A 13,263-nucleotide genomic window follows, 5' to 3' on the forward strand; every position below is an offset into this window, starting at 1 on the left:
GGGCCAAGGGGAGCCATCGACACAGGAGAAGGACCAGCGCCTTTTATTTTTGATTCGTTTTTAAAACATAAATAAAAGGCATTGTCATTTACAATACCAATAGCTTAAACTCGTGTAATTGCTAGACCTATTGCATTACAAATGCTTGTATATAGATTGGTAAACAGAAACAGGCTGTCTTTTACTCAATGCAAACATGGAATGGGGGACAGATGTATTGATACAAAAACAGTCACACACATCAACACAGCTCCCATTAACGTCACAGCTACACCTGGCAATATTTGGAATAGCGGTATTTCATTTATTTCTTTTACCAATCAAGTGGCATAACGTATGCAAAATGAAGCCGCATCCACTGTAGTTAAATGAAGTAAGCCATCCCTTTCCTCGGGGCAGGAAAACAATGCAGCAGAAGAGAAGTGCGCACATGCTGCTGCTGTTAACCTGCTGCTCGCGGGTGTCTGCGCTCCAGATACAAGCTTTCTAGGACCAGTTTCTGGCATTTCAGCCATCTTCAGCCAGGCTTGCTGGAATCCAGTGGCAAAGTGAGCAAGGAACTCACATCCGAGCATACCCTGCCAACTTATGGCGAACAAAGCGGTACAAAAGGGGGTGGTGATGGACCGCTTTGTTCAGCTGAAATGCGAGAAACCGATCCTCGGAAGCTTGTTTACAGTCCAGGGAAGGCATGGCTTGGCATTTCGGGCTGGACTGTTCCCAGAAGGCACAGGGTCAGACTGATTTACATTTGGCCATGTCTGAACTGGGGTGGCAGAGTGTGCTAAAGAACAGTGATGGATTAAATCCAGATCTGTTGACTGGGTGTGACTGTTTGATTGGTTCAGATGCTCCGTCTATCACCACCCCCTTTTGTACCCATTTGAAACCAGGCCTTTTTTGCCTTTATTACGCCACTCCCTTCATGGTGACATCACTCGTTTCGCATGTGCTTCCAGGGCGAGCAATATTCCTCGCCCCGGCCAGCACATGCGCAGGAGGTCTCTGACCTGCTGTGCCCTCGTCATCGTCCGTCCCTTGACAAAAAAAAAACCAAAACAGTCAGAGTCAGACTGCCTGAATTTAATTTGTGACACACGGGGCAGTGAGCAGTTCATCGATTTGACGCTGCTGCATTGCGTGCGTGTGGTTCGTGTCTCTCTTGTCTTCCTCCCCGTCCCGACTCCCGAGGCTAGTGGGGCAACGCCCCATTCACCCCTATGTACCAACCGCCACTGCTTATACCACGTGCAATTCATCCTCTCCAAAGCCAAGCCTCAAGAATTCCTGGGTGTGAAGGGTGGCTGATCCTAATTGGGTGCTTGATAGTTTTCCAGAAACTCATGTTCTTGATTGTTCATGTTTGTCAGTAGTTAATTAAACACGCCCAGGGGTTTTATCTCTTCAGTTGACCGAAGCTCCAATAAAAGTTTCTTTGTCATTGCAAAAAAATATGAATGGCGAACGAGCCTCTGTCTGTCAAAGAATGGAAGGGCTGGGGAACTGTCATTCATCTCACTGCTAAGCAGAGCCATGTCATTCTTCATCCTCCGTCAGGCCTCTGATTTTGACCAACATCGCTTAGAACACTGGGACTTTAGAGCCCATCCTTTTAATGAGAAAAACAAAACTACAAGTCCCATAAGCAATAGTGGTGGAAGGTGTCACGCATGACCTGGGACAACTTCCGATTCAGCACATCCAATTCCATTTTTTAAGAATTTGACACAATATTGAATTTATAACCTTTGTTTTTTATGGTCATGAGTCACCAGGATACTAAAAACGTGTCTTTTATTTTCAAGGTCAATCAAGTAATGGTCATCAGCTTGAAAGCTCAGTTAATTCTTCAGTATTTGTCCTTGATCTCCATGTGTGGCTGGTTTGTGTCTGCCCCCTGCATCGTTCCCGATAAGTCACACAGGTAAGGACCTTGTAGCAGCAACATGATACCCCCATACTCGTCTGTAAGAAGTGCGCTCCGAGGCAGGTATCCGATAATTTTTGTGAAACAAGCAAGCACCAATATCTGCTTTGTACATTTGTTAAAATAAAACACAATCAAGTCAATTCAAAATATACTTTATTCGGCATAAACTAATACCATAAAAGTACAGTGTTAAAAAACAATATCTCATACATTATAAAAATCATACTAAAAACCTGTTTAACATCAATACATAAAATATAAATGATTCGTCACGGGGATCATCTTATAGAAATGACAAGGAGGTACCCTGTTAAAAATGTTTCATCCATAGTATAGTGCAAATCAGAGCAAATATTGAACAAACAGGACCATTATTCCTCCCCTCTACTGGTTCTGAGTTTCATCGCTAATCTTAGAAAATGTACTACACAGAAAAGCGTTAAAGGTTCTACTGACAATTTCAGAAACAGTAGGGGCACTTTAGCTTGTTTGAACTTTGCCTTCCTTAAAATACCTTTTAAAAATAGTTGCCTAGGGTAAGCGTAAAATGGGCATAGTAGGACCAAATGGAGCGTATCCTGTGGAGACCGTTGGTCGCAGCCACAGGAGCCCTTACTCTCCAAATGCTGTGTATACCCTGCTGGAACCGCCAAAGTATGGTGTAACAAATCTAGCCTGAAACGGGTCATGAGAAATCTGTCTTGAGGATTGTAAATAAGACACAAATAATGTTCCATGCCCAGGCACGACTTTGTTAACTGATGAGTTCCTACTGATGGCTTAGTCAGCTCTCTTGCTTCCCTATTTGACTTGGCTCTGTTTAAACATTCTGACTGAATACAGCCCTTATCCTTAGATAGCAATTTGGTCGGGTGGGTATGTATGTATAGGCATTTATATAGCGCACTACTTACCCGGAGGGTCCCAAGGCGTTTCGACCGCTGCGAAACCCTTCCTGGCTTCCCTGAGAGATGGTCCCTTAGTGGGTATCTCCAGGGTGAGACCAGGCATCCCCGGCGGTCTGGTGGGGCCGTTAGTGAAGATGAGGCAAGCTAATGCCCAGAGTTGCCGAGTGTGATCGCTGATCAGAGTGGGCACCGAGGCGAGAGAATTATCGAGTCCGCTGACCCTGGTCCAGAAACCTGCCGCGCTGGGAATCGAACCCTGGTCCCGGGCCGTCCTCTGCTCTCGGGTCTGCCGCCTCTAACCAGTGAGCCACACTATTCACTATATTCAACACAACCCATGGCTAACAGGGTTTCCTTGATGTGTCTACTCCAAGGAATATTGTAACCCGGTGCCCGTGCAATGCAGTCTGATATTATTTGTTGACTTAACGCCGCCTCTGGGTTTGTCCATACCTTAATCCAGCATGCGAGGGGCTTCCGTTGCAGCCTATCGCACAGATGGGTTATACCCAGATCCTCATGAACCACGTAGGAGGATGTGCTTTGTGGGACTTTCAGTACCCACCTCAAATATTTGTTTTCTTCTGTTTGTAACTTAAGCGGGTCTATAAAGCCTCAGACCTCACTCCCATATAAAACTTTGGCACAGCTTACAGAACTGAAGAAGTTCAGGATTTGTTCCGGAGCCCATCGGCCTCGTCTCTTTGCAAAATTCATAGTTACCCCTGTTGAGTTAATTAGTTTATTGCATTTCTCCTCCACAAGGGCTTTAAAACTATGGCGACTGTCGAACATGATCCCCAGATATGAAAATGACTTGACCTTTTCCAGTCCCTGTGTGCCTATTGTATACTTAGTTTTGTTGTATGGTCCTTCCCTACCTCCATAACATATGATTTGGTGAGGTTCGGAGACAAATCTAAGCTATCCATAAAATGGACAAAGCCATCTATGAGGCGCTGCAGTCCACGCGCAGTGCGGGCCAAGACTACTGCGTCATCTGCATACAGTAACACCGATATCCCTCTCCTACCTATCTGCGGGCAGTCCACCCCTAGAGCTACCAGCGCCTGGGTCAAACCATTTATATATATGTAAAGAGGAAGGGGGACAAAATACATCCCTGCCTCACTCCCCTTGAGCATGGGACGTGGTCTGTGACATTTCCCTCCTTATCATATCTGACCTGGGCAGAAGTATTCTGATGCAGTGTCCGTAAAATATTTACCAGACCAGGGTCAACTCCCAAGGCCCCCAATAGTCCCCACAATTTCTTCCGATTTACCCGATCAAATGCTGCGGTGAGGTCCATGAAAGCCATGTACACCGTCCCCTCACTGGCTACGGTGTACTTGGCTGCCAGGACATATAAATTAAGGCATTGATCTGTGGTGGAGCGGCCGTACCTAAACCCATACTGGGTATCCGTAATGATCTCATGTTCCTCCGCCCAATCAATCAATCGCTTAAGAATGGCCCTACCTAGCACTTTCACGGTAACATCAATTAATGAAATAGGACTGTAGCATTGAGGGCTATTTCTGTCCTCTTCTTTAAATATGGGGACTATTGTGGCCGTAGACCAGGATATTGGCATCATTGTTTGCGCTGCAGTATTTATTACTCTGGTGAGTATGGGCAACCAGAGTTCTTTCTGGCTTAAGAGGAGATCTGGTGGAATCCCAACAGGTACTGGTGCCTTGTTACGGGTTAGCCCCTCAATCCCGCCTTTATTTCTCCCAAGGAAAAGGTAATCTGGGGTGGGTTCACACTTTCCAGTTCTCAATGCTACCATGGTTATACAGGCCCTTGTAATGCTCAAGCCAGGTTTCTGGGAGGGTGTGGCAGGCAGGCTTGGGTTTATTTGAATCCTGAAAGCACGGTTCATTAACAACTCTCCAAAAAGCTGTCGAGTCCTTTGTCTCGGCCGCTTCTCTCAAGTTTTCCCATGCCTGGTTCTGCAATACGGTTCTGCAGCATCTTAGTGTTTTATTGTACCTAGCCCTGCAGCTTGATACCTTCCCTCTGTCCCTAGGTACGCATTTCAGAGCCGATTTCAGATCCCTCAAGGCGAGGGTGCAGTCATGATCGAACCACCTTGGTGCTCTGTGTTCCTTGTTGACCTTCCTGCCCCTAAGTAAGCCATCTATTTCTTTGGCTGCTCCCTCAGATGCCTTGTTCAGGTCTGCCCCCTCAACCTCCAAGTCCAAACACTTCCAAACATTGGACTCGGCCTGTGTCAGTAAGATTCTGTAAAATGCCTCACTGTCCGTGTTGACCCACCTTAGTCTCCTACCTTGGATCACTGCACCCCTTGCCACAGGAGACGTATTGACGTATTGACGCATTGAAGCAAGGAGGAGGGGCCGCGGGTGCCGCGAATCGCAGGAGACACGCAAAGTGTGTATCGGCCGAAAACGGCTCAAAATCGGCCAAAAATCGACCCGAAATCGGCCAAAAATCGGCCGAAAACTGAACCGCGGCAGCCCAAGAAGCCCTGGGATCAGCCCTGGGACCAACCGCAACCGGGCTGAGGGCGAGCATTTACTGACTGCCAAAGCCTGATACAACAGACTGCTGACTGTTTTTGGCAGAAGTGAGTCCTCCAGGGTGCTGGAAACAGTGGAGAAACGTCGCGCTTCCAAACAGAAGCATCTTTGGAGCATTGCCAAGGCAGAGCTGAAGCAATCGGAGGAGGAGGTGTCACACGCCATCACTGTTACAGGCTGCACCCGCCTTTGCCGGTCTGTTTGTCCAGTTTGTCCAGCTTGACCCGCTCCCCGCCTGCAGCTACTCACCGCTGCCCACTTCTTGCAGCCTGCAACCTGCCTGGCATTCCTTCCCTGCCATTACACGTCCACTGTCTTCCGGATTGGACCGGACCTGACTGGATTGGACTGGACAGTACGGTGTTGCAGTGCAGGTGGTCAGCAGTGCCGGCGGTGGAGGCTAACTCCGGGAGCCTCGGAGGTGAGGTGAGAGCTGCGTGGGGGGCTTGTGTCCTGCGGCACGGGTGCGCACCTAGCGTGCCTTGTTAATTTCCAAGGAGGTAAGGCCAGGACTTGTGGAGTGCCAGGATTTGGGCGCTATAAGTGGGAGAGCGCAGGAAAAAGAGCGTGCTCTCCCTACTGGAGGACACAAAGTGTAGAGCCCGGGAGCACTCACGTGGGCGCCCACATCTAGGTTGGGTTTAGCCTGTGGAGACCCAGTGTGCCCTGCTCCTGCTCAGCTTCTGCCGCTGCTTTTTTTTTGTTGCATTTTACGCCTGAGCTCTTGGACTCTTGCCCAGTGCCCACTGCAATATACCATCATATACTGTTACATAATGCCGAGGATTGACGTCCTCATTACCCTGCCTCAGACGCATATAATCACTTGCCACCCAACCACTTACCACCCAGAGGAGGAGGAATCTGGGAAAGGGTGGCGGCGAAGGCAGTAACAGAAATAAATTAAATAAACTAGAAAATAAAATCACTGACTCTCTCGTGGTCAGACTAGTAAATTAAAAACAGTTACTAGTATGGGCAAACCAACCAGCGCAGGAAATGGTACAGGTTCTAGATCAAAGCCATCGACAAGGGGGCAAGTGCGGTTGGAATCTACCGCCACAGTGCAATCATCAACCTCAAACCCACATTTAACAAATCAAACAATCAGCAAATACTTTATGCCATCAACGCCAACCCTAACAATGCCAACACCAACAACTCCAAAGGTAGTGCCAGCAATGCCTGCCCAAAATCAACTAGGAAAATGTTTGTCATACAGCAGGGCATTAGTACACTCAACACCACAAACTGCTAATGTCCCGAATTGCGGAACAGGAAGTTCAGATAGTGAGACACGGTTACCCTATGGGATTAGCGGAGGAATGGAGAAAGACGGGTTAGAGCAGGGGAGCTCAGAAGTTTTTGAAGCAGCCACACGGCCCGAGTGTTCGGGTACGCAGGAGAAAAGGCTTAAAGACATTTCTTTGCTTGGGGAGAAAGAGCAAGATATAAAGGTGCAAGTACAGCAAGAAATATTGGAAATCTCATCAGTTTTAGAGCACATGGAAGTGCCTAGAGGGCCACAAGATGAATCAAGTCAGGGAAAATCGGACGTCTTGGAAATATCGTCAACATTGGAGCAAACAAATAGACCCAGTCAACAAATGTGCGCAGAGGCAAAAACAAATCTACAGGCCGGGGGCAGGGAAAACCAGTATAATTTGTCACAGTCCTCGGCCCTGATATGGAGTTCATCATTAATTCAAAGCTTTGTTCTGGACCAAAATTCAATCTTGCTGCAGGAGGAACAGAAAGAGAATAGTATTTCAGGAAATCAGAATTTGCTCCACTCTACCACTGAAACAAAATGCACACCCCACAATGGATGTTTTAACCAAAATTCTCTGCTATCAATAAATTCTACATTAGCAACAACCATCAACGCACTTACATGGCAAACGCAAAAATTGGAAACTCAAATGGAAACTATACAGGCTCTTGCAATAGCCATGATTAACATTGAAACTAAAATCAACATCTTAGACGAAAAAATGGAGTTGTTGAGGCTGCAACCACCTGTAAGGTGCTCATGCCTTCCAATTGTAGACAAACTTAGCACTCTGCCTGAAGTGCTAACATCCATCATTATAGAACTAAAACAAAGACAAGAGGGAACTTTAGTTCAGAGCTTACAAAGAATAGTTGAAGGATCTGCAAAAGATGGCACACTAAATGGCACGAATAGTCTGGTAGGCGTAACAATCCCCCCTAATGAACTACAAACTGAAATTGGAGTGAGTACTGTAAACAATCCAGAGGGGAAAACAGGCTTAGCAGAAATTAATTCGACACTGTTGAATATACAAGTCAGTAAACCAATTTTGTGCTCGAAGATATCTCCACTAGCTTTGCAGTCGGCTCCTGTTTCCCGACAAAGCACAACATCTTTTGAGGAATCTATAATCAATGAGAACATACATGGCAATAACAGTGGGGCCACAAAATTAGAGCATACCACAGAATCGAGTAAAAACCTTTCGAGAAGGGCGAAGAAACGTCTGAAAAAACAGGCCAAAAACTTAAAACAACAAAGAAAGGCACTAGACTTACAACTGGGCGCCAGAAAATTCATTGATGCACGACCCAAAAAAACACCCGAAATACAAGCGCCAACACAAAAGAACCTGGAACCACAGAAACTTTTCCCAATTTTTCAAAGGGGAAGACTGGTGAAAAATCAATTAATACCAAATAATCCTATACCCCTACCAATTGTGAACGGACCGGCCAACAACAAGGAAGAGCAGCCACAACACAAATTAGAAGTGACTCCGCAATTGGTCTGTACAGGCAGTCTGAATAAGGTACAGCACGAAGAAGGCTATAGGAACACTCAGCAGATATCACTAGACAGAGAAATGATAATACCCATATTACTGAATAACAGGGAGTTTCAGGGGTCCCAAGAAACTAATAACGACCACAAAGTATCTCCAACAAAAACGCGACAATTTGCCGCATATTCACTTGCGGCCAGCCAACCAGCACAAGGGTATAAAGAGGAGAGGAATAATATAATCATTTTTACACCTGAATACAGATCACGGGGAAGTCTGGACACATTAAACAGGTCCAACATTCTGCAAATTTTTCATCATATCCCAGAGCTCTCTACCATTTCCAGTGAAGATCTTACCCAAGTTCAATTCAAAATTTTGGACAACAATACAACCAGAGAGTCAACGATATTAAAATGGACCGACAGGTCGTTTGTACAAAAAATTATGAAAGAAAAAGAGAGGTTCGCAAATTGGGGGATTAATGTTCACATCGTAGAGGAAGAGAAATATCCATTTATGTTAAAGAGAAGATTGCATCCAAATCCAACACTGCGCCCACAAAAGTCCATTCTAAAAGGGACAAAATATGTCCCTTGCACAACAGCATACTCAAACATAAAAATTCAGTTTTTGCCTGAGTCCGCTCAAACAAAGCGCACGTGCTCCTAGCACACACGGAAATGGTTGCCTGAGCAATAAACCAGGCAACTTGCTCAAAGTAATCTCCTGGAATGTTTACGGGCTAAAAGCTTCACAACATAATAAAGAAGCATATGAATTCTTGCAGTCAGGGGACCTGTTATGTCTGCAAGAAACTTGGTTGCTTACCCCAATGGCTATACCAGGCTTCATGGAATTTCAACAGCCGGCAAAAAAGCGTAACATATTTGGAAGACCGTCAGGGGGCTTATCAATATACACGCGGATTAGTAGCAACATAAAAATAAAACCTCTATTAAACATGGACATGGTTCAGGCAGCCTTAGTACTAGGATTGAAATTAAATGGATGCCCGATAAAGATCATTCTCGTGAATATCTACTTTAATAGCAATGAGGCCCCCAGACGTAGAGACATGAAAACGCTAGTGGATACCCTTGAGGAATTACTGAGCAGTCAACCAAATTGTGGAATTGTAATAGCTGGAGATTTTAATACAAAAAATCCAGGAATGAAATCAGATGAAGCTTTGCCCTCAGATTAGGCAGGAACGTTGATGAACACATTTTTAAATATACATAGACTAAAATCAATACAAACATGCTATGGTCTGAAATCGGCCTCCAACAAAGACACACAGGGGCTAACTAAATCAACAATTGATTATATTTTCACGTGTGGTCGCCTATATGGGCAGGTGACGGAATTTCAAAAGCTACCTATCCCGTCTAGTGACCATCTCCCACTATCCATATCTATCACCCTACACACTGCCCGCCTTCAGACTATCACCTCCGTGGGTAAGATCAATGGAGAAGAAATCTATGTTCTGCCAAGGAGACTAAAGTGGACAAAAATAGACACAGCAGCTTTAACACAGTGGAAAAATATTTGGCCTGGAACTGCCAAAGATTTTACGACCGGTAATATTAATGAGAACTGGATTAAATTAACGACCTTGGTATACCAACTTCTAAAAGGTAAAGAACACTCACCAGTTACTGTAGAAACGTCTTGTCGCCAATTTCAACCACTATGCGAAAAAGTGGAGCAAAGTAAGAGGTCGCTCAGAACAGCCACACGGATCCATAAGCAAAACGGAAAATACAAAACACATCAAAACAAACTCCTAGCAAAGAAAATCCACAGGAAAAATGTGTGGGACAATAAAAGAAAACAACAAGACTCAGAGTGGCTACATGTCTTTTCCCTGCTAAAACCAAATAAACAGGCTGAATTCTGGGCATATATTAACAAGCTTTCCAGTCATGGCCAAGACAGGTGCAATGTGGTTGCTAGTGACATTTGGATAACCCATGTAACTACATTATATTGTAACGCACAAAACTTGACATCAGCACACAACCAAGAGCTTCTTACCAGCACTGCTCTACCCGAAATCTCACTGGTAGCCACAGAAGACATACCTGGATTGGCAGTGGTAAGGAACCCATTAAATATGGAGATACCTCCAGAAGCCTTCGACGTAGGAAAACGCGTGACAACAATTCTAAAAAACATTAGAAAGGATGGGGCACCAGGCCCTAATGGGTTACCAGGACAATTGTTTAAAGAAGACCGTGATTTCTGGAGTAGCATACTCACGCCGCTCTACCAGCATTGTCTGGCCAATTCAACGATCCCAGAGACTTGGAAAGGATCTTTACTACAACCTATCCACAAAAAGGGCAATACCGGGGACCCCTCAAACTATAGGTTGATAGCCCTTTTAGACATTGAAGCGAAAGGTTATGCTAGCCTCCTGCTACAAGACCTGCAGAGCTGGGCTGATGAAAATGAAATCCTACCAAGTTGCCAAAATGGCTTTAGGCCTGGGGCGTCCACAATAGATAATATTTTAGCCCTTGCATACATAATAGAACAGACTACACAGAAAAAGTTGCTTCCTCTATTTGCATGTTTTGTGGACTACTCCGTGGCTTTCGATGGAGTGAATCGGAGTCTGCTTTGGCGGAAACTACAAGGCTTGGGAATACCAGAGATTCTTTTAAAGGCAATAATTAGCCTTTACACTGGAACTTGGGTACGGGTGAAAACTTCAATGAACTCCGCTACCAAAAAGATTCCAACAGACCGTGGTTTAAAACAAGGTTGTGTATTGGCGCCTTTGCTTTTTAACTTATATACGGCAGACCTTGCTAAAAGTATTCTTAATGCAAATCTTCTATCTCCGAAAATTGGCTCAAATAGAATATTTTTAATACAGTATGCAGATGATATGGTGCTATTAGATCAAACAAAAGTAGGCATGCAAAGACTATTGGACGCACTAAATCTCTATAACAACAAGAATGACCTAAGAGCAAATGCAGGAAAAACAAAGGTAATTATATTCGGAAAGTATGCCAACAAACTCGGACAGCATTGGAGGTTGGGCAACTTGAAGATAACAACAGTGCCCAAATATAATTACTTAGGGGTTTGGCTAATGAGTAATGGGAAATCAACAGCTTACCTTGCTTCAGCCGAAACAAAGGCAAAGGCAGTGACGTTCGCTTTGTGCAAGCTGAATGCTAAACTAAATAGCCCAACAACAAAATCCATTAGAAGAGTTATAAGGGCCAAGCTGCTTCCCTCAATAACATATGGCCAGTTAGCATTTCCTGCGGCTTTTGTTAATAGCCTCGAACATATTAACTGTTGAGCCTACAAGCGAATTTTCCAGATCCCAGCGCATACACGAAACATCCTGGTGCGACTGGAATTTGGGTTGAACAAACAAAACTATGAGCACTGGGCAACGCTGGTGCGGTACTACCGAGGGGTTTGTGAGGCCCCTCCGAACACAATGAAGTCAACCCTGAAAATGATCTTTATGAAAGCCAATAATTCATGGAGTAACGGCCTGAAAACTGCCTGCACTGCATTGCAGATTGATATGACCAAACTGCAGGATCTGACTTATCAGCCTGGTACACTAAAATCTATATTAAAAAAACAAGTTGGAGCATTATCCAGAGAAGAAGATATGAAGGAGTTGAATTATTCCAAAAGTAACATTGGGATACTTGTAAGCTCCTATGAAGATCGGTTATGGCAACCATACCTCGATTCTGCATTAAACAAGATAATTTTAAAGCAAATCTTAACAGTGAGGCTTATGGCATTGCCGATAAAAGATATCAACAGGCGCTGGAAAACCCTAGAGGCGATTACCACCTGCAGACTTTGCCACCAGCATGAAGAATCCATGGTACATTTGGTCTGCATATGCCATTGCCTAATACAAGCACGTCACACTCTACTAAGGCCATTGTTTTTAAAATATGGGACACGTAATTGCAAGGATGCCATGAAACTCTTGTTTAGCCTGGAGACACCGATGGAATTGGCTAGGTTCGCCAAATTTGCACATAAAGTTAAAGAACGTTTAAGTAACGCACCTTGCACTTTAGAACTTCAAGACTGCACTTTGGGCATGCCCCGACTCTGATTTGCACGCTGCAACAAGCTGTATTTATTTTGCACTTTGTTGGAATCTCTACTCCAAAATAGGCCTTTGATTGCCTTGAATTCATAATTGATACATGGGTTTTAATGTTTTTTTTTATCTATGAGCTGTATTTTTAGGATTTGCTTTACAGGATCTAGTGCATCCAAATGTGTAGCAGTTAACAATGATTACTGTAGCAAGCAAGTTTTGTGGATATTTTATAGGACACTTTTTGTAACAATTTTTGTTAATTGATACAATAAAATATATTCATTCATTCATTCATTCAGTCTATGATGGGCTACGTCTATCTGTTCGGCGCAGGGATTAAGATCAAATGAAGAGCTTACCTCCTTTCTGAGTGTCTCAAGACTGCTGTGGGCAGACCTGATAGCTGGCAGCACTCTGGAGTATGTATATATAAATCAGATTTTGTTGGAAGTAACCTGCAATGTAGTGGCAGGCAACTCCCTGCCAACAAGTAGGATTTCTCATAGTATTTTATTTCCTGGCACATTAATGGTGATAGTCTTTTAACAGGCAGAAGAACAACACTTGACCATACATTTTCCTGGGTTTGTCTTTAAAATGACGTACACATTAGGAATGGCATTTCGTTCTGCTGGAATAATAACACAAATTATCTTGCACTCTGCTATGATGTTGAACAGATCTTTGGCTGCAATACTTCCATGTTTCATTCAAACATGCTTTCTACAGGGCACATACATGATTTACTGCTGTAGAGAAATTATGCTCCTGTGTACTGTGGCAGACTCAGAAATATTGAAAAACGTAATGTTTTCTGTTTCAGCACTTCATGTAAAGCCTTTCATTTTTTGACTCAGTCATTTGGCAGAAACATAACTTAGTACCATTAAAATAGTTGTGATGGGGAACATCCATGTGGGGTTAGGACTGGCTCGACCAGAGTGCTTGCTGACTTGGAGGAGTATGGAGTTGACCACCTTGCCTGGTC

General features: G+C 44.3%; 1 long non-coding RNA gene across 2 annotated transcripts in view; it reads left to right on the forward strand.

Annotated features, from left to right (window-relative positions):
* LOC147659176 (uncharacterized) overlaps positions 1-13,263 on the forward strand; it is an 86,530-nt gene that overhangs the window by 1,819 nt on the left and 71,448 nt on the right. For both annotated transcript variants that reach the window (XR_015307302.1, XR_015307303.1), the window contains exon 2: positions 1,806-1,924. This is a non-coding gene — a long non-coding RNA (uncharacterized LOC147659176). The remainder of the gene's footprint in view (positions 1-1,805; positions 1,925-13,263) is intronic.

The sequence above is a fragment of the Lissotriton vulgaris genome, unplaced genomic scaffold (genome assembly GCF_964263255.1).
Source record: "Lissotriton vulgaris unplaced genomic scaffold, aLisVul1.2 SCAFFOLD_1408, whole genome shotgun sequence".
Taxonomy (NCBI): Eukaryota; Metazoa; Chordata; class Amphibia; order Caudata; family Salamandridae; genus Lissotriton; species Lissotriton vulgaris.